This window comes from Danio rerio, chromosome 4 (genome assembly GCF_052040795.2).
Source record: "Danio rerio strain M-AB ecotype USA chromosome 4, GRCz13ab, whole genome shotgun sequence".
Classification (NCBI taxonomy): domain Eukaryota; kingdom Metazoa; phylum Chordata; class Actinopteri; order Cypriniformes; family Danionidae; genus Danio; species Danio rerio.
The window spans coordinates 77,592,370-77,614,266 of NC_141024.2; the positions used below are offsets into that span (position 1 = coordinate 77,592,370).

General features: G+C 39.2%; 2 protein-coding genes across 3 annotated transcripts in view; one reads left to right on the top strand and one right to left on the bottom strand.

Moving 5' to 3' along the window:
• Positions 1–13,676, bottom strand: part of LOC148682910 (NACHT, LRR and PYD domains-containing protein 3-like) — a 38,945-nt gene extending 25,269 nt beyond the window's left edge. Inside the window, exons 1-2 of the mRNA XM_088650858.1 lie at positions 13,631–13,676; positions 13,135–13,284 (exon numbers count right to left, since the gene is read on the bottom strand). The gene's annotated coding sequence lies outside the window, so the exon portion shown is untranslated. The remainder of the gene's footprint in view (positions 1–13,134; positions 13,285–13,630) is intronic.
• Positions 1–21,897, top strand: part of znf1086 (zinc finger protein 1086) — an 893,143-nt gene that overhangs the window by 292,055 nt on the left and 579,191 nt on the right. The gene's annotated exons all lie outside the window — the stretch shown is intronic.

A 21,897-nucleotide genomic window follows, 5' to 3' on the forward strand; every position in this document is an offset into this window, starting at 1 on the left:
TCTGAGAAAAATGAGGTTTGGCTTTCTGAAAAGCAGCGCGATGTTTCTGAGTCCACCATGGGTCTACGTTGGCTCTGCCAAGCAGACACACTTGGTTACAAAACTCATCTGAGGGAGCCACAAAAACCCACAATGAGGTACGCCTACCATGTCTAGCCAGTCAGTATGACCCACCAGGGTACATAATCCCCTACACAACACTAGCTAAAGCATTGGTTCAAAGGCTATGGGATTAAAAAAAAAACATGGGTGGGATGACCCATTGCTGCCAACAGAACTTGTGCAAGCCTGGCAAGAATGGGAGAAGGAACAGCAGCACCTGAACAACATTGCCAAACCATGGTGCTACACCAGCACACAGCTAGATTCTGAGTCCTGCTCAGGAGACATCCACATATTCTGTGATGCATCAAATCATGCATATGGTTCAGTAGCATATTTGAGAACACAGAGTCTTCAAGGCCAAGCTGAGGTTGAATTTGTCACAGCCAGATCACGAGTGGCCCCAAAACAACAGCTATATGTACCCAGGCTGGATCTTTGTGCTGCACTCAACTACCAAAAGTTCTAGAAAGGGAACTGACACTGAACATTTAGAAGGTTAATTTATGGAGTGACTCAAAGACAGTCTTGTCCTGGATCCAGTCCGATTCATGCAGATATAAAGTGTTTGGGGGTACACGAATAGCAGAGATTCAGGAGCTGACTGAAAACAATCCAGCAGATGACACGCAAAACCCAGACCCACGGCAAAACCCTTCAGCAGCTCTCAGTTCACAGTCAGTGGCAGCAGGGACCTCAATTTCTGTGGCAAGACTCAAGTACCTGGCCTTAAGATACAAAGAAATCAGTCCTAGACATTACTGATGAGGAGAGTAGGGTAACCTTTTGTAGCCTGCCAACGATAGACTACTTTGATATAATGCAAGAATTCTCGCAGTACCACAGCTTTGATCAGGTGGTGGAACATGAAGCTCAAGAACAGTTAAAGCAAACTAATCAAACCCGAGAAAGTATGTGCCCAAGACTATGCAGCTGAGTCCTGATGCAGGCACAAGCCAGGTGCTTTCCAGCTGAACTTAAAGGGTAACAAACTCTTACATTCTAACAGTAGATTATTAGCCCTAGCTCCTGAGCTTGACCAGTTTACTGGACTTATAAGGTTGGTGGTCGTCTGAGACAAAGTGAACTGCTTAGGCCAGATACTGTCCACCAAATTAAACCTAAACCCAAACACCCATTCAGTCAACTCCTGATTCAGCATTATGATGAAAAACTCCATCATCATGGCCCAAAAAGAGTGTTTGCGGAGTTAGGCAGAAAATACTGGATTGATCAGAAAGAAAACAACTGTTGAATCAACTGATGAAAGATGGATTCTGTTAAACTGGAGAGTGAAGATTGAAGAAGAGGCGCTTACAGTGAGAAAAGAAGAGTCTGAGGCACAGACAGGTCGGTTTATTAAAGCTCAGTTCATCTGTGTGTTCACTAAACATCTTCAGCTAAAAGTAGCTAAAAAAGGTTTTATATTCGCATGTTCAGACTGTCACGGTTGCGGGTTTGTGCGCTTCTCCGGAGTGTATGTTTGATCACGTGGGTTTGTTTTGTTTTGGTTGTACATGTGGATTTGTTATGCTCACGTGTTATGACGACACTCAGTTGGTCTGATTAGTTCGCCAGCTGAGGCTCATCATGGTGCCTATATCTGAGCGACGCTTTTGTGTGTCTGTGTCAGTTCGTTACTATCGCTCATGTGTGTGTGCTGTCTGTGCTCAGGCCCTGAGGAGAATCTGGATCTGGTTTCCCTGTTCTGTTCCTGCCCTGTGTTCTGCGTCCCTCTAGCCTGGCACTTTCTGGTCTATTTGTCAGATATAAATAAACCATTTTTGTCACTTGCACTTGGATCCTCTCTGACCCTTATTTACACGTAACAGAACGAACTGACCTTTACATGGATCCAGCAAGTGTCTCCCAGATCTCCGAATTCGTCTCTCAGAGCAACGCCCGGATTGATCGACAGGATGAGGCCCTGGCCACCACGGCTCAGGCGATCCAGGCCCTGGTTGGCCAAGTTTCGTTGCTCACTTCCCAGGTCCAACAACTGGTTACCTGAGCTGCACAGGCTGATACTGCACCAGCCCCCGAGACTGCACCAACCCCGGAAGTGTCACCAGCGCCTGCGGTTCTTTGTCGCACTTTGAAGCCGCGCCTTCCACCTCCGACCAGCTACTCTGGAGAGCCTCTCTTGTGTCGATCCTTCTTGTCTAAGTGTTTCCTTTACATCTTTCTGCAGCCGTCATTATTTTGCCCCGAGCAATCTAAGGTGGCGTTTGTCATCACCCTCCTTTCGGGCAAGGCGGCCCAGTGGGGAACAACAGCATGGGAACAAAAGCTACCATGCTGCTCTACGTTTGACCTGTTCTCCAAAGAACTTAACAAGGTCTTTGATCGGGCCGCCCGAGTCCTCGCTGAACTCCGCCAGGGGAATTGGAGCGTGGCGGAGTACTCGATTGAGTTCTGAACACTAGCCGCTGAATGCGGCTAGAACACAGAGGCGCAATGGGACATGTTTCTGCATGGATTATCTGATCGTCTTCAAGATGCGATCTATTCCTTGGATCTTCCAAAGACTCTGGACGAATTGGTAGATTTGGCCATCCGTGTGGACACCAGACTGCTTCAACGTGAGACTCGCCTGCAGCAGAGCAGGTTTTCGGATTCCATCCCTGACATTCCGGCATTGGCTGCGACACCGGAAGTGGTAAGCGCTGACCCGGAACCCATGCAGCTGGGGAGATCCCGTTTGTCCGTGCAAGAAAAGCGCCGGTGGAGAACGGAGGGACATTGCCTCTACTGCGGAGGGGCGGGTCATCAGGTGGCTTCCTGTCTCGTAAAAGACAACACCCATCAGTAGGTAAGAGGTTACTGATGGGTGAAATTAGTTTGGACAAATCCTCTACGGCTGCTACTTTATTGCCCGTCACTGTATCATGGGGTTCAGGAAGTCATGACACCCATGCCCTCGTCGATTCCGGGGCGGAGGGAAATTTCATTGACTCCAGTTTCGCTTTCAGTTCTAAACTTCCGGTTATAGCTCTGTCACAACCCATTGCAGTACGCGCCCTCAGTGGGCTTCCCCTTCCCACTATCACTCACTCCACCAAACCCATAAAACTTATCACGTCTGGAAATCATGTTGAACACATTTCATTTTTTTTAACAGACTGTTTCAACTCACCGGTGGTTATAGGACATCCTTGGTTAATTCTTCATAAACCTCACATTAACTGGGTTCTTAATTCCATATTTTCGTGGAGTGAGAAACGTGATGAATCTTGTCTTTCGTCTGCTCATTCTGCTGTTTCTTGTTCTGTGTTTCAGGAGGAGCGCATGGACCTGTCAAACGTGCCCAGTGAGTACCTCGACCTGAAGAGAGTGTTCAGTAAGTCTCGAGCTGCTTCTCTGCCTCCTCATCGTCCCTATGACTGTGCAATAGATTTATTGCCAGGTACATCTCCGCCTAAAGGCAAGTTATACTCTCTTCTATTCCTGAGAGGGAGGTCATGGAGAAATATATTTCTGATTCTCTAGCGGCCAAGATCATACGGCCCTCTTCTTCTCCAGCGGGGCGGGGTTCTTTTTCGTGAAAAAGAAGGATGGGTCTCTTATACCTTGCACTATCGAGAGCTGAACAGCATCACGGTGAAGAATACGTATCCTTTGCCGCTGATGTCTTCAGCGTTCGAGCGTCTGCAAGGGGCTTCGTTTTTCACGAAATTAGATCTCCGCAACGCATATCATTTGGTTCGCATGAAGCAGGGTCATGAGTGGAAAACCGCGTTCCTGACCCCCAGGGGGCATTTTGAATATTGTGTTCTTCTTTTTGGGCTTTCTAATGCTTCTGTGGTTTTCCAAGCACTTGTAAATGACGTGTTGCGAGACATGATAGATCAGTTTATTTATGTCTACCTGGATTACATTCTGATTTTTTCTCATTCTCTCCAGGTACATGTGCAGCACGTCAGGCGAGTGCTTCAGCGGCTGCTAGAGAATGGGCTTTTTGTCAAGGTGGAGAAATGCGTGTTCCATGCACAGTCTGTTCCCTTTCTAGGACACATTGTGTCAGTCGAGGAGGTGCGCATGGATCCAGAGAAAGTTCAGGCTGTGGTAAATTGGCCAATGCCAGAGTCTCGTAAGGCCCTGCAGAGATTTCTGGGCTTCGCTAATTTTTACCGGCGTTTTATTCGCAATTTCAGCCAGCTCGCCGCCCCTCTGACATCCTTAACCTCCGCAAAGACTCCCTTCAGGTGGTCGAGTGCAACACAGGTTGCATTCTCTAAACTAAAGAGGCGCTTTGTTTCAGCTCCCTTTCTGGTGACACCTGATCCCTCCTGGCAGTTTTTGGTGGAGGTTGACGCGTCACAGGTGGGGGTGGGCGCGATCCTGTCCCAGCGCGCAGCCTCGAATGACAGAATTCATTCGTGTGCGTTTTCCTCACACCGATTATCTCCCGCAGAACGAAATTACGACATTGGTAATAGGGAGTTGTTGGCTGTCAAACTCGCTTTGGAGAAGTGGCGTCAATGGTTGGAGGGTTCGGGCTTCCCTTTATCGTTTGGACCGATCATAAGAACCTCGAATACATCAGATCCGCCAAACGACTTAACTCCATGCAGGCTCGGAAGGCATTATTTTTAGGATGTTTTGAATTTACTATCTTATATCGACCGGGTTCTAAAAACATCAAACCCGACACGTTATCCCGTCTTTTTTATTCTTCCGAGCGCAATACGCCTCTTGAGCCCATCGTTCCCCAGAGGATTTGTATTTCTGCAGTAACATGGGAGATCGAGAGCAGGGTCCGCACAGCCCTGGATGGGGTAACGCCCCCAGTCGAATGCCCATCCAGTCGTTTGTTTGTGCCGGAGGAGATTCGGTCTGACGTCATTCGGTGGGGACATTCCTCCAAAGTGGGTTGTCATCCTGGGGTGAGTCGTACCTTATTTTTGGTTAAACAGCGATTTTGGTGGCCAGCCATGGCACGGGACATACACAAGTTTGTTTTGGCCAGTTCTGTTTGTGCTGTTTCTAAGACTTCTAATCGCCCTCCTGCTGGACTCCTTCAGCCGCTGTCAGTGCCTTCGAGACCCTGGTAGCACATTTCGCTAGATTTCGTCACCGGTCTCCCGCCATCTGATGGCAATACGGCTATTTTGACCGTTGTGGGTCGGTTCTCGAAGGCTACTCATTTCATTCCTCTGCCTAAATTACCCTCAGCCAGAGAGAGCAGATGCTGTCATTAATCACGTCTTTCACATTCATGGCCTCCCGACGGACGTGGTTTCTGACAGGGGGCCCAAGTTTGTGTCTAAATTTTGGAGAGAATTCTGTCATTTACTGGGGGCGACTGTGAGTCTTTCTTCTGGCTTCCATCCTCAGAGTAACGGACAAACAGAGAGGGCCAATCAAGATCTCGAGCGCATGTTACGTTTTTTGGTTTCCCAAAATCCCTCCTCTTGGAGTCAGCATCTCCCATGGGTGGAGTACGCACACAATTCATTACCAGTGTCGGCTACGGGCCTCTCTCCGTTTCAGTGTAGCTTAGGTTACCAGCCATTAGCTTTTTCCAGTCTAAACTCCGAAATAGCGGTCCCCTCTACCCACGTCTTTGTCCAGAGGTGTCAACGGACTTGGAGCACAGCCAGACAGACCCTCCTCCAAGTGGGTGCGCGCACCAAGGCTAAAGCCGATCGCCACCGGTCGAAGCCTCTCGTTTACGTTGTCGGTCAAAAAGTGTGGCTTTCAACTAAGAATATTCCTTTGCGTTCTGTATGTAATAAACTTGCACCTAAATTTATCGGCCCATTTACTGTCATCAAGATCATTAGTCCGGTGGCAGCCCGCCTCAAACTTCCTCCAGCGTACAGGAGAATACATCCCGTGTTTCATGTTTCCAAATTAAAGCCCGTTTTTCATACAGCCATTAACCCGCCCACACCGGTTACCCCCCCCGCCGCATCTCGTAGATGGGGAGACCGTTTATTCGGTTAAGCGCATTCTAGACTCGAGACGGAGGGGAGGAGGATTTCAGTACTTGGTGGACTGGGAAGGTTATGGTCCGGAGGAGAGGAGTGGGTCCCTGCAAAGGACATATTAGATCACTCTCTTATCGATGATTACAGTCGCCAGGTAAGCTCTTCTGGGAGCACCAGGAGGTGCTCGTAGGAGAGGAGGTAATGTCACGGTTGCAGGTTTGTACGCTTCTCCGGAGTGTATGTTTGATCACGTGGGTTTGTTCTGTTTTGGTTGTACATGTGGATTTGTTATGCTCACGTGTTATAACGACACTCAGTTGGTCTGATTAGTTCGCCAGCTGAGGCTCATCATGGTGCCTATATCTGAGCGACGCTTTTGTGTGTCTGCGTCAGTTTGTTACTATCGCTCATGTGTGTGTGCTGTCTGTGCTCAGGCCCTGAGGAGAATCTGGATCTGGTTTCCCTGTTCTGTTCCTGCCCTGTGTAGGAACTCATCGGCATTTTTCAGTGGTCAACAAAAGTTCAATCTGAAATCTTGGACATCTCCAATGGTCTCATTCATTGAACTAGCTTGAGGGCTTATACCATCAGGATAACAGAGCGCCAATTGATTTCGGGCTCCTCTGACCAGTACTTCTCCGCAGATGTTCTAGTACCCTTCGGCTAACTAGCCAATGATTAATTAAATCAGTTAAATTAAAAACAATGGCCCTTACAGGATCTTCAGCGGAAACCATTTCACGAGACTTTTAAATGACTCCTGGTCATGTGCTCGCCTTGGGCACATCCTGCTAGATGCACAATTTCGTAGAGACAAAGAGATCTCTAGAAACATTAATGCATATGAATGAAAGACAATCTCTTAAAATGTTAGAACTAAGGCAGATGTATCTTTGAATAATATGCCATAATGTTCCTCATATGCTGTTTATTCCAATCAACTAGGTTAATCAATGTGTTGTTTTAACCCTTATAGCAGAGTAAAATAATCTGTATGTGTCTAAAATGTATGATGTCTGGTATTGAACGAAAGCTAGTGACATTTGCAATACGTTGGTGTAAATGAAAACCTAGTAGTACAAACAGTATCCATCTTGTAATGTTTGATGTAAGAGTTTCAATCTTGCAAGAGTTCTACCACGTGAAATCTACATGCAGTCTGTTAATTATTGACCTTTCCTACGTCTGCTCATTGGCAGACAGTGCCATGGGGACGAACCAGACCAGGTCACTTAAAAACGCCCTGCAACAAAGAAACTTTGCTTTTTGCATCAGCTAGCTTGCACATGCTTTTGCTCTCTGCCCCCTTTCGCCTGCCCGGACACTGCGCCGCCACGCGATTGGGTTACTACGAACTTCCACGCAAACCTCTTAAGTTTCGGGACTCCCGAAGCTGCACGAACTTCCGCAAACCGACTCTCAGCAGTCTGTCACCTCGGTAACCCAGGACAACAGCCATTCACGAGCATGTGAATCCCAAAGACGTCATTGAAGCGAGAAACCACCCAATCAGGAGCACCGTGTTTCCCCAAAGCCAGCCGGCGAGGGAGATTCGACTTCAGCAAAAAGGGCGCAAGTAACAAACTAATGTTGTCTCTTGCTGATCTTGTGCAGATTGATCTTAAGCAGTTAAAGATAAGCCATATCTCTGCTTTTGTGGTTTCTCAGGTGTTATTCTAAGATCTTGCAAGAAGTATTAGAATTAATTTGGGACGTTGTCAACTCATTTTGCATCCTCTGAACTGCCTCTGTGTGTATGTGTGAATGTGTGTATGTGTTTATTTGTTGTTTGCTTATTACGTAGTTAGTTTCATTTATCGTAGTGTAGCTCAATAAATCTTTGTACTCATTTTGTAAGAACTGTGTTCTTGTTTATGTGCTTCTAAGTCATTGCCTCGAGCTGTAGATCTTGTTACCTTGCTAAAAATTAACCCAATACTGTGTTATGTTATGATCGTTGGCCACGTAAAAAATATAAACAAGATTGGTAAGATACGATGTCTTCTATTTGCGGGACAAATGGTAGATAAAGTGTGAATCTTTTGATCTGATTCAATCTGACTCATTTGAGTCAAATCAATGATTCGAATCTTCAGGATCCGATTCATTGAAATGAGCTAATTAATCCCTGATCGATATTAAAACGTAGGTTAATCCCCCTACACCTGTGTTTTGCGTCCCTCTAGCCTGGCACTTTCTGGTCTATTTGTCAGATATAAATAAACATTTTTTGTCACTTGCACTTGGATCCTCTCTGACCCTTATTTACACATAACACAGACTTTCTCCTTAATAATATCACTTTAAAAAATTATTCGGTGCCAATTCAAAATAGTGAAATATTGAGTTAAAGTTGTTTTTATATTCGTTCGCTTTGGTACTGTAACATCTTATAACAGGCTACTTTAAATACTGGCTCTGAAATGGCACATAAGATTGACTTCAACATAACATTAGCACTGTTTAATTGACTCTGAATATTGTACTTTGATAGTCATTATATAATAATATAATATGATTTTACTATTTCGAATTAGCACAGAATCATTTTCTGAAGTGATATTATTAAGGAGAAAGTATGAATGTGCGAAAATCAACTTTACCTCAATAAATCACATAATCAGCCAACAACTATCAAAGTACAACAGTCACAGTCAAATAAACGAAACTAATGTTGTGTTTTAGTCATTCTTACGCACCATTTCAGAGCCAGTATTTAAAATAGCCAAAATGAACAAATGTACGAATATGAAGCAACTTTACCTCCATTTCAACTCAATTTATAACTATTGTGCAGTTGTTGTTGTTTTAATATACAAGTTGTAATGAATTACTCTGACAGTAAAGGGTTAAATAGAGTTTTGTTTAATGAATGTCAGCTTGTTTTTTAGCATTTTTTCTTCCTGTTCAACTGGTCTGCTTCTGACACCTCATACTTTTCATATATATGATATATACTTGGTCGTGTGACATTATATATATTAACTAAGATATTGAGTTAGTACTAAAACATCTGCTGACAGTTAAGGGTTAAATGTCATTTGTTTAGTGAACGTCAGCATTTTAATAATTAAAATAAGTGAACACAACAAAGCCTCAAAACACACTGAACCACCTCTTGAAAAAACCTGTTTTTCGGCAGCTTTTTCTTCCTGTTCAACTGGAAGGTCTGCTTTAACTTTACTTTTGATTTTGTGGCTCTAAATGTTTAGAGTTATATGTAATGCTGAATTATTGAAACTATTGAGTCAGTCTGAAATAGAAGAAAACAAACACTTTAAAGGGATTAAAAATAAAGCTTTTAGACACAGTGTTTAAATGAGCGTGTTTGACTCAGTGTTTAATCTGTGTTTGAGGATTTAATCTTTAGGATCAGACATTTATATCACACTCACACATATAAAACCCCTTCATCATCCCCACAAATCAGCATAATGTAGAAGTGTTAAACTCACATGCAGAAGTACAGACGCTCTTGTGCAGCAGGAACACAATCTGAGCTCTTTCACTTTACTAAAACACACCTGCGTGATCTACAGGTGGTATGTATGTGTGTCTTATCATCAAGTATTTATAGATCAAACATACTTATGAATTAAATCAACCACACGCAGGTTAACATTTTACCACCACTCTTTACTTCTCTTGTGTGTATGAACTCCGTAACATTACAAAACTTCCCATCATGCCACCTGTTTCCCATCTTAAAGACACAGATGCAATTATAGTACATGACATCCCCCCCAGAGTTGGATAAAGACTATCAATCTAAGTTTTCTTAAACTTACCTAAACACAACATATTTAAACATTTAACTAGCAAACACCATATTCTCTAACTTGCTTTAAAGTTACTGCATTTTGAACATCAAAACAGCACTTTGTTTTTATCAGTTCAAGAATTCAACTAATGACAAAGTCTGTAATTTTTTTTTGGTAATCTTCATTCCCTTTTAGGCTTCTCATATGAGGCATTTTGTTCACACTCTGTTGTAGATACAGGTCTAACTGATCCCTCTACACAGCAAATTTTAGATAGTAGATTAAACTACCTTGGAGTTAAAATTAACACTTCCTTAGAGTTTATATGGGAACCACTATAAGTGTTAAAAATAACACTTTTGAACGTGTTAACATTGTCAACACCAAGAGAGTGTTAATTAGCAAACTCTTATTGTGTAAAATATCTGTTAAATTTCCGAAAAAATACCAGCAGCTGTGGTTGCCAGAATCTTTCTGTGAAAAACATGGAAGTTTTATTTAACTGTATAAATTTACAAAAAATAACCATATTTCATGAACTAATGCATTGTTTATTTTACAAAATCATAGCTTAGTGCAAAAAAATGTAAAGTCTTTAGATGCAATAATGTTTTCATGTGTGATTGCAAGTAGCAAACAGATTTTGACGGCATTAGTAACTACACAGTTACCTTTAAACAAAAGAAGATGCAGCATAACATCAATTTTTCTCAGTTCATCTTGGACTTGAACAGAGACGCTATTATCCTCCACAATGGTGACACAAAAACTGTTTTGCTGTTTTTCTTTCTTTTTTTTCATTTTTAGATTTTACGTAAAAATACCAGCAGCTGTGGTTGCCAGTAATCTGCTGTTTTTAACATTCATAAATTCAGTTTACAGAATATTTCTGTTAAAAGCACATTCAACAGTCTGTATTTTTTATCGATCTCACACTGCAAATTTTAGATTTGGTAGATTTAACTACCTTAGAGTTAAAATTAACACTCCCTCAGTGTTTATATGGGAACCACTATAAGTGTTAAAATAACATTTTTGAAAGTGTTAAAATTTTTTACACCCAGAGTGTTAATTAGCAAACTCTTATTGTGTAAAATATCTGTTAAATGTATGTCAAAATACTGGCAGCAGTGGTTGCCAGTAATCTGCTGTTTTCAACATTTTACATTCGTAAATTCAGTTTCCAGAATATTTCTGTTAAAAACAAACCCCATTGTCTGTATTTTTCATTCGAACACACGTAAGCCTTAAATTCCAGAGCAAAATCCTCACTAGTGTCCTCACTACAGAGGGCTGAACACTCAGACAGTGATGAAGTTAATGAGACAATTAAGTGTCTAATTAAAGGAGGATTGAGAATTGTTGATGAACAACTGTTAACAAGCAGAATCACTGAAGGAAAGAAAAACACAAGCCAAAACCAAAGATGAAATCAACTGAGAAAAAAAAAACTCTAAATAAAATAATAATAAAACAAATTACACAATAAAAAATGTTATTTTACAACATCTTTAAAAAAAACTCATCACATTAAACAACTTATCATGGAGCTTCACCTATTACTGACCTTTGACTTGATTTCTGTCATGTGAACAAAAGCTCTTAATAAAATTTCTGTTCATTTGAAGTCACCATGATGGAGGACAGAGTCTGCTTTTGTCAGGCTCTTCAACTTCTTGCTATAAATGTCTTTTACTTTGGCTGCTATAGATAGTGATAATTACACTATTTATACATATAGCATGGAAAGCTGAAAGAAAATTAAAGTGTCAGTCTGAAGAGATGATTTATGATAACATAGCCATCCTTTCCTGCTTGTTTACTAATTCAATATCATATTAGTTATGTGTGAGAAATAAATAACATACATAAATGAAACCACTGAAGCTCCAATATTATAAAATAAAACTACTGTTTATAATGAGAATGGTTGATCTATGGCAGAACTCAAAAACACAAAGACATCAAGAATTAGTCTTTGAATCTCAAAGATGGTGACAAACAAAAAAATAAAAATCAAGTAAAAAAAAAAAACACTCCACTGAACTATCACCTCCCAAAAACAACACAAAATAAAGGAAAAGAAAGAGATTGTAAGAACATAAAGCTGCATAATTTATTCATGCTGCAATGCATGCTGGGAGCTTTGTACTATGCTGGCACCCATCATGCATTGCAGCATGAACTATGCAGATTTTTTTTTTTTGCAACCACGGTTGAGGTTCATGTCCTGATTCTTGATGCCTGTGTGTCATATGAGCAGGCTGGAGCTAAAATGTTTAGTGCATGACACTCTAATTATTAATTGCATCCTAATTGTTTGTTGAATTTTCTGTGAAGAGCAGCAGACTACCAGTAGTATTGTCCCATGCAGTTTTAATACAACTATATTTGCGTATCTTTATGAATCAACTTATTAAACACCTGAAATTATATCTATAACAAATAAGCATAAACAGTATAGTTTCTCTTGACCTTTCTTGCTATAGCTGATAAGTTTCAGAAACACAGCCATAAAAGTCAGAGAAACATTAGGATATAAGAGTAAAGCTTCAAGAGCTCAAATAAGCAGCCTCTGATCTCTATGATGGTGAGGTCAAATGAAATATTTTTAATAAAAAAAATATAAACCTCTGTTCATTGTCAAATATTCTTACAGAAATGAAGTCAAACTGTAATCAGTGAAGCTGCTTATGCTATTATTTAATGGAGTAGTTTAATCCTCTGTTTTAATTCAGTTGGTTTGGTGTGAGGCTGTGTCTGTAGTTTTATTTCTTCCTTCAATTTCTTATTCCTTCAGTGATTGTGCTTGTTAATAGCAGGTGTTCAACAGCAGGTGTCTGAATTCACTTATTTGTGGTCATTCGCTCTGTCTAGTGGACTAAACTAATTGACTAATTTAAGGGCCAGGTGAATGAGGGTGTAGGGCGGGATTTCAGACACTCTGATTAGTTTCTCTAATACAAGGGTTTTCTACATAGGTAGATACATGTTACTCTGTGTGACAAGGAGGCAAATCAGCTTCTAACGCAGAGAGGGTTATTTTACCTTTATCTTACTTTATAATTTTAACACTTTACTCTGAATTACCACAACACTTGAAATTTAACACCAATGAATTTGCTGTGTAATAATACATAAAGTAATGACAAAATAAATGAGAACAAGTAACAAGAGAGAAACTCATTCCTGTCTTTCAATGAGTGCTTATGTGCATTTAGGAGAACTAGGCAGCACACTCAGGGCTGCAAGATGGATTTAATTTAGTATTCTTATTATTAAAATATGTCTGAATGACAATCAAATGACTGAGTTGGTCTTTGAGAATGAAAACCAACCTGTTTGTTCCTGCAGATCTTCCTGTTTGACTGTGAATGTTTCTTCAATCTTCACATCTTCACTCTCCTCTTTAATAAACGCCATCTTTATAACAGTGTGGAGATCAGTCGCTTCAGCAGCAGTTTTTCTCTGCGTTTGGGCACTTTATCCTGTTTAAAATGAACAAAACAATAAAAATGTCCTGTTTAAAATGAATAAAACAATGAACAGAAACAAAATAACTTCTCTTCAACACTTGCTTCAACAGTTTCTTTATATGAGAGTAATTAACAAAAAGAAATCAGGTAAATTAAAAGGTCATTAAAATATGTATTACACACATTTCTGTTAACTTATTTTAAACAATAGACCTTCATTACTGTGAGTAAAATAGTACTACGTTGTATAAAGGGTTAAATAATATTGTCAACAGCAGGTTCAAAATGTAGCATTGGATGAAAAACCTGAAACTTTAATCAATCAGTTTATATTTCTGTAAAAGTTTTAAACACAAACCTCTCTCCAGTTGAATTCCAGCGCAGGAGCGGCGCAGCCTTATGACATCACACACCACGTCAAAATAAAAGTCTTTTTTTTGTTTAGCTTTTTTGCCACTAACTGTTGCAGTCATGACTTATTGATACATTTTTCCCTCGTTTTCCACTTTCCACTATATCTGCTCTCTCTCTCTCTCTATCACACACACACAGCGAGAGAGGCACAGATAAACAGTATTTGAAGTTGATCAAAACCTTTAATCTAAACTTTTTAAAGACAATTTTGAAAAACTTTTTTTAATTCACTTTATGATGACTTGCAGGTCTAAAACACATTACTATTAATATCCAAATCTCATCCTTGTAATTATGACATCTACTTTCCTATTTCTACAACTTCATAGGCTATATTTAGGGTTTTAGTGCAGTCTAGGCACTCAGGCATTGTCCACCACCTGTTGTAATCCCCTGAGAACTTTGCTCATCTTCAGAACACAAATGAAGACACTTTAGATGAAATCTGAGAGTCCCGAGATGCTTAATTATTATTATAAAACATTGTACAGTATTCTAAACTATATGTTGTTGTTGTGGGACGACGTAAGATAAAACAAACAAATTATAGTGGAACAATAACGTTTAGCATTGCACTGACTACAACTGGCCAACAAACTAGTCTAAAAATGACTTTTATTGTTTAAGAAATGGATTACAGCATGCTGATGATATGCAAACATTTGAGTGTAAAGTTCGTCAGAATATTGAACATATTCTTCATGTACCAGCAGGCGGCGCCATTGGAATCTTTTTGCTTGAGACATTTTTAAAGAATAAATTTTTAGATCCTAAAAACAGTGTTGTGCTGCTGAGGCATAGGACAATAACCATTTTCAAAGTATAATGCAGTTTGAATATCAATTATCACAGTGTTAACCAACAGTTTCTGTTTCACTTCAATATATCATGATCAAGCACAAAAAAATACCCTTACCTCCTAAAATATTATTTCACAAGAAACCTATCAATTAACATTATTCTCCCATTTTTATCTACTTTATTCCGAAGTTCAAAAAAAAAATTCATTTTTTATTTTTGTCAATAACTTTAAAGGTCAAGATTTACAATTCCTAATATCGATTAAATAACAGACTTTTTAAAGAAACGCAGACAGATCCAGCTCTTCATTCATTCCTTTTGGTGCAAATGACTTTAATTCATGAATCCAGAACGCTTCTCTTTGTAATAATCTTTTATTTAAATTACCTTCTCTATGTGACTCAAACACCTCTTCAATCCCTAAGCACTCTAGTTGTTTAACGTCATGTTTGCATTTCATAAAGTGTCTTGCAACTGCCGAGGTTATGTCTTGTCGTCGTATACTTGATTTATGTTCGATAATTCGCAACTTCAACGGTCGCAAAGACTTACCTATGTATATTTTTTTGGCAGGGACATTTTAACATGTAAATTATATTACGTGTAGAACAGGTAATACATATTTTTATTTTATTATTCTTACCTGTTATTGAATTCAAAAATTCTTTGCACTTTATCAAGTTCTGACATGTGGCACAATTTCTGCATGGAAAACAGCCTTGTATGTAAGTAGATTTTTTTTTTCGCTGTATCAGAATAATAATCATATCTGATAAATTTTTTGATCTCTTTAATGTGAATAATGGATTGTATTGAAATTTATTATTTAAGGAATTGTCAGTGGATAATATATGCCAATGTTTATGGATCGTTGATTTAATAAAATTGCTGTGTTTGTTATTTGTTAAGGTGCAATTTACTGAAAACTCTTTTGATTTCTTAGTCGGCGTTACTGTTTTTAAAATATCTTGTCGATGCAATTCATTTACCTTACCTAACACATCATTTAACCACTTTTGTGGATATACTCTCGAGCGAAATCTTTGAAATAATGTTTTTCTGTTTATCAAACTCTTCTGCAGTACTACAGTTACGTTTCAGTCTATGTAACTGACTCACTGGTAAGCTCTGTTTTATATGGACCGGATGGTAACTGTCCATAGATAAAACTGTGTTTTTATCTGTTGGTTTTCGATATATTGTTGTTTGTAGTATCTCATTTACTTTACTCACTTTTACATCAAAAAAATGTATCGAGTCTATACTTTTTTCTATTGTGAATTTATAAATGTGGTGAATGAATCTAATTCTTGTTCTGTGCCCGACCATATCATGAAACAATCGTCTATGTATCGCATCCAAACTTTGATGTTTGATTTAAATGGATTATCATTGTAAATGTAGTCGTGTTCGAATTTGCCCATAAATAAGTTTGCATAATTTGGTGCCAATAGGGTGCCCATGGCAGTACCTTGCACTTGCAGATAAAAGTCTTTCTCAAATAGAAAATAATTCTAGGTTAAAATATGTTTGTGAGGTCTAGTATATATTGTGTTGGTAATCTTTCATCATTGTTAATACAATAGAATTTTAATGCGTCCAAACCTGCTTTATGTGGTATATTCGTGTACAAAGAAGTCACGTCAAGTGTTACAAGCCAATCTGTAGTATCTATATTAGAAATTTGATTCAATCTATTTAAAAATTCAGTGGTATCCTTTAAATATGATGGCAATTTTTTTTTTACTATTGGTTGAATTAATGAATCAATAAATTTTGATATAGGCTCTATTAATGATTCATTCCCTGAAACTATAGGTCGCATAGGAGGGTCCTGTAATGATTTATGGATTTTGGGAAGAGTATATAAAACGGGAATCCTCGGATAATCATTCTTTAAAGAGCATATTGTAGGTTAGACACCCCAGTGAGACAATGTGTGTAAGAGTAAAGTAGGAACTAGATTTTCTTTAAAATATACGTTAAAGTTTATTATTAAGCCGTTTGGAGTTGTTTTTAGTCACGGAAATTTACTTCCGCATCTGAAAAATCGTCAGGCTGGAAGTGACGTCGGATAAGGGAGTTATACAGTTATAAGGGAGCAAATAACAGTATGAAGACAACTGATCGCGGTGCGCGTTTGGATGCCGAGATAAGATATTCTGAGAGACTCACACAAACGACAGACCACAGCCATACAATTATAAGCCTGTGGACAGACCATGCAGACAGAACAGCAGTCAGATAAGTGTAATTTAACTCTATTGTGAGAAAAACCGAGCAGGATCATAGTGAGACCAGTGTTGGCTTACAGAGATATATGTATGATAACGAAATCTTTTCTGGCATTAGCAAAGCTAGAATTATTCATATATAAATATTAATACTTACCAGTAACAGAAACTAATGAGCATTTAACAGAGTTATGCCACAATTACCATATTTTTTAATAGTAGATAAGTGAATACAAAACACAAATAACACAGAACATCTGGAATAATGCAGAAACATGTAAACAAGGTACTGGAAAATATTTTTATTATACAAAAGGTTTTCGGAGCTTTTTTATTATAATAAAAACAACATCAAATATTAAAACAATTAAAATAAGATTTTAAATATGTGTCTTTTTTTCATTGGGTATACTGTAAGATGATCTGTATTAGATCCCATTTAGCCAACAATCCATAAAAAATACAAGTATAGTTGTTACTGTATAAAATATTTACAAAGATTTGATCAACAGATCTGATCTGTATTTATGGTTAAATAAACTATAACCCTAATTCAAGTTCAGATTCTAAATGCAGCTCAAGTTCAAGTTTTATTTATATAGCACAAAATCATAAGCAGTGTTAATACCGGCATTTTTACTCTTTACATATGTATGGGTATCTGTGTGAGTGTGTGTATACTGAAAGGAAAATATATCATCTGACCCATTGAAAAGTAAACTTAAAATAATTTTTCAGTAAGTTGGCCAACATTCATGTGGGTACCACACCATCATGTCTTTAATGTGTGTTAAATTGTGAATGCTGTGTAAAAAGATGCCGACAGCCTCATCCTTGTAAACCCGCTGGAAGGATCTAGAAAGGAGAGCAAATGTAGTGCAAAGTTCTGCATTCTCGTCGAGCCTGTGAAGACCTCCAGGGCCGGCGCGTCCATGGCGGCGTCCGCGACACTACCCTCACCACCCGCGTCCTCTGTTATGTCCGCGCATAGGGCGGCAGAATAGAGAGGCTGACGTCCGCGACACTACCCTCACCACCCGCGTCCTCAGTTATGTCCGCGCACAGGGCGGCAGAATAGAGAGGCTGACGTCCGCGACACTACCCTCACCACCCGCGTCCTCAGTTATGTCTGCGCATAGGGCAGCAGAATAGAGAGGCTGGCATCCGCGTCACTACCCTCAGCACCCGCGTCCTCAGTTATGTCCGCCACACCTCCTCAGTTATATCCGCGCATAGGGCGGCGTCTGCGACACCTCACTCACCACCCGCGTCCTCAGTTATACATTTTAAAATTCACCGTATGATTTATAATATAACATAATACAGAAAACCCAGCCACATTTTCAGACCCCTGGATAGTGAACTGCAAACCATCTCACAAAACTTATACAGTAGACTGTACTGTGTACAGCTCTCATTTATATCGAGCTGCATCTCCGACTGATCCAGGAGTGTTTTTCGCCGTTCGCGTCAGCTATAAGTCTTATCGAAATCATCCCATTTCACGAACCAAAATAGCGACAGGAAACTTGTGGACTTGATCTGTTGACAGGCTGGAGTTTGTGCAGTTCCCATAAACGCAATAATATACCACTATGATGATAAATTACGGCAAAACTAACAACCAGTTCTGCTATTAGCTCCTCTGCCCCACTGTAAACAGCGCGCGTCTGTCAGATAAGTCCCGCTTCTGACATCACCGGGGTGGTTTGAAAAAAAAGCGGAAGTGGGAAAACAGACACATTTTCTTTAAATTTGCGCCCTTGCACTTCATAAAACATTTTAATATGGTATTTTATGGTATTATAGAGTACTTTCACAAACAATTTTACCTTTTTTGAAACAGTTTTTTAACCTACAATATGCTTTTTAAATATTTAAATTCTTGTTCACTTATCCATTTCATATCTAAATCTATTTGTAAAGTCTCATCAATTTGTTTTTTGAAAGAGCTAGCCGGATTGAAAACAAGTCTCTTATAAAAAGTCTTATCCTGGAGCATTAGTTTTACTTTCTCAACGTATACTTTAGTATTCATAATCACAATTCCACCACCTTTATCTGCTCGTTTAATAGTCAATGTTGGATCATTGGTTAATGTGGAAAGAGCATCTTTTTGTTTTCTAGTTAACTTTTGTTTTTTATATGATGCTTTTTCTGATTCTTGCACATTTTTTCTACATCATTTTCAACAAGTCTACAAAAGGTGTTTACTGAATGATTATGAACTACTGGAGTGAACGTTCTATTAGGTTTAAATTGTTGTGTATATGGGGTTCCATTTATATTTGAATAAAAAAACTCCTCAGTTTTACATTTCTAAAGAATTTAAATAATTCAACTTTGATCATAAAAGGGTCTGATGTATTATATGGCACAAATGATAAACCTTTACTCAACACTTCAGTTTGTTCAGTGGATAATTCCTTATCTGATAGATTGAATACAAGATTGTCCAGTTAATTAAAAACATTATGTTCAGGTGAAGTTACCTCCCTAGGTTCTTCTCTATTTCCTTTTGTCCGACTTCCTCTTCTTGTTGCTTTCCTTAACCAATATTGCGCTTGGAATGACGGGGCTGGTCCAAAAAAAACTTTTTTTGTCGAAATCTTGTTTGAGGTGATGAAGCATAGGAGTCATCTGATTCAGAATGTCTCTTAAATTTGTGAATCTTGAAGTTGAGTAATTAGGCTGGCTTGTGTAGCAAGCCAGACTACTGTTATCCTATTAAACTTATTATTATTAGGCTGGCTTGTGTAGCAAGCCAGACTACTGTTATCCTATTTTTCTTCTGAGACAAAAAATTAAACTCTATCTCCTCCTAGAGCTTTCAAGCTATGACCACCAAACTCACACCAGACCTCCAAACTGGTCTGACTCGGGTTGCTATATCTTTTCCGACTGATCCGACTTTTGGTTTTCCGAAAAACGTCCCGGGACCATCTGAAAAATCCCATTGACTTAACATTGGACCAAACTTTTTGACCTCATAACTCTGCATCAGACTGTCCTACAGGCTTTTAACTGAGCTCATTTAACTCAGACTACCTAACTGCCAATAACTGATGAGCTTTTTACTTTCTGGCCACACCCTAGCAACCACTTTTGGGACCCTAGAAACTGTCCCATAGACTTCCACTGCAAAAGACTCTCATTGACTTTACATAGGGTCAAACTTTGTGAGCTCATAACTCTACATCAGACTGTCGCACAAACTTCTAACTGAGCTCATTTAACTCAGACTACCAAACTACCAATAACTGATGAGCTTTTAACTTTCTAGCCACACCCCTATCTATCTATCTATTACCATCAGGCTTTCACAAGCCAGCCTCAAAGTTTGTTCTCAAACTTTAAGAATCTAGTTAATATTATTATTCTTCTTCTGAGACTAAAAATTAAACTCTATCTCGTCCTAGGCCATTCAAGCTATGACCATCAAACTCGGGTCAGACCTCCGAACTATTCTGACTCGAGTTGCTATATCTTTTCCGACTGATCCGACTTTCGGTTTTCCGAAAAACGTCCCGGAACCGTCGGAAAAATCCCATAGACGTAACATTGGATCAAACTTTGTGACCTCATAACTCCGCATCAGAATGTCACACAGACTTCTAACTGGGCTCATTTAACTCAGACTATCAAACTGCCAATGACTGATCACCTTTAAACTTTCTGGCCACGCCCTAGCAACCACTTTTGGACCCTAGAAACCGTCCCATAGACTTCCATTGCAAAAGACTCTCATTGACTTTACATTGGATCAAACTTTGTGAGCTCATAACTTTGCATCTGACTGTCCTACAGACTAATGGCTGAGCTCATTTAACTCAGTCTAGCCAGCAGCCAATCACCGATGGCCTTTTAACTTTCTAGCCACACCCTAACAACCAGATACTGCACCCTAGCAACTGTCCCATAGACTGCCATTAAAGAGGTTCAGACTGATATTGTCATGCTGCAGTGTGATAGAGACATGGGGGTTGTGTTTAACTGTTCATACTGGCAAGAAGCTTTGATACATCATCAGTCTAAGCTGTCAATCAACTCCATAGCAACAAAACAGACTAACCTAGCAACGATATGGCACCAGCTATATCTCAGCATCAGAACATGGTAGAGAGGCGGGGGTTGGCTTGTTTGACTCATGCTTACACCATCTATCTATCTATCTATCTATCTATCTATCTATCTATCTATCTATCTATCTATCTATCTACCTCTACCTATCTATCTATCTACCTTTATCTATCTACCTTTACCTATCTATCTATCTATCTATCTATCTATCTATCTATCTATCTATCTATCTACCTATCTACCTCTACCTATCTATCTATCTATCTATCTATCTATCTATCTATCTATCTATCTATCTATCTATCTATCTATCTACCTCTACCTATCTATCTATCTATCTATCTATCTATCTATCTATCTATCTATCTATCTATCTATCCATCATGCTAACATATGCTAATTCATGCTAGAATCATGCTAGTTACATGCTAATTCATGCTAGAATCATGCTAGTTACATGCTAATTCATGCTAGAATCATGCTAGTCACATGCTAATTTATGCTAAAATCATGCTAGTAACATGGTAATCCATGCTAGAATCATGCTAACAACATGCTAATTCATGCTAGATTCATGCTAGTAACATGCTAATTCATGCTAGAATCATGCTAGTATCATGCTAATTCATGCTAGCATCGTGCTAACAACATGCTAATTCATGCTAGAATCATGCTAGTAACATGCTAATTCATGCTAGAATCATGCTAACAACATGCTAATTCATGCTAGAATCATGCTAGTAACATGCTAATTCATGCTAGAATCATGCTAGTCACATGCTTATTCATGCTAGAATCATGCTAGTCAAATGCTAATTCATGCTAGAATCGTGCTAACAACATGCTAATTCATGCTAGAATCATGCTAGTAACATGCTAATTCATGCTAGAATCATGCTAGTAACATAATAATTCATGCTAGAATCATGCTAACAACATGATAATTCATGCTAGAATCATGCTAGTAACATGCTAATTCATGCTAGAATCATGCTAACAACATGCTAATTCATGCTAGAATCGTGCTAATTCATGTTAAAATCATGCTAGGTACATGCTAATTCATGCTAGAATCATGCTAGTAACATGCTAATTT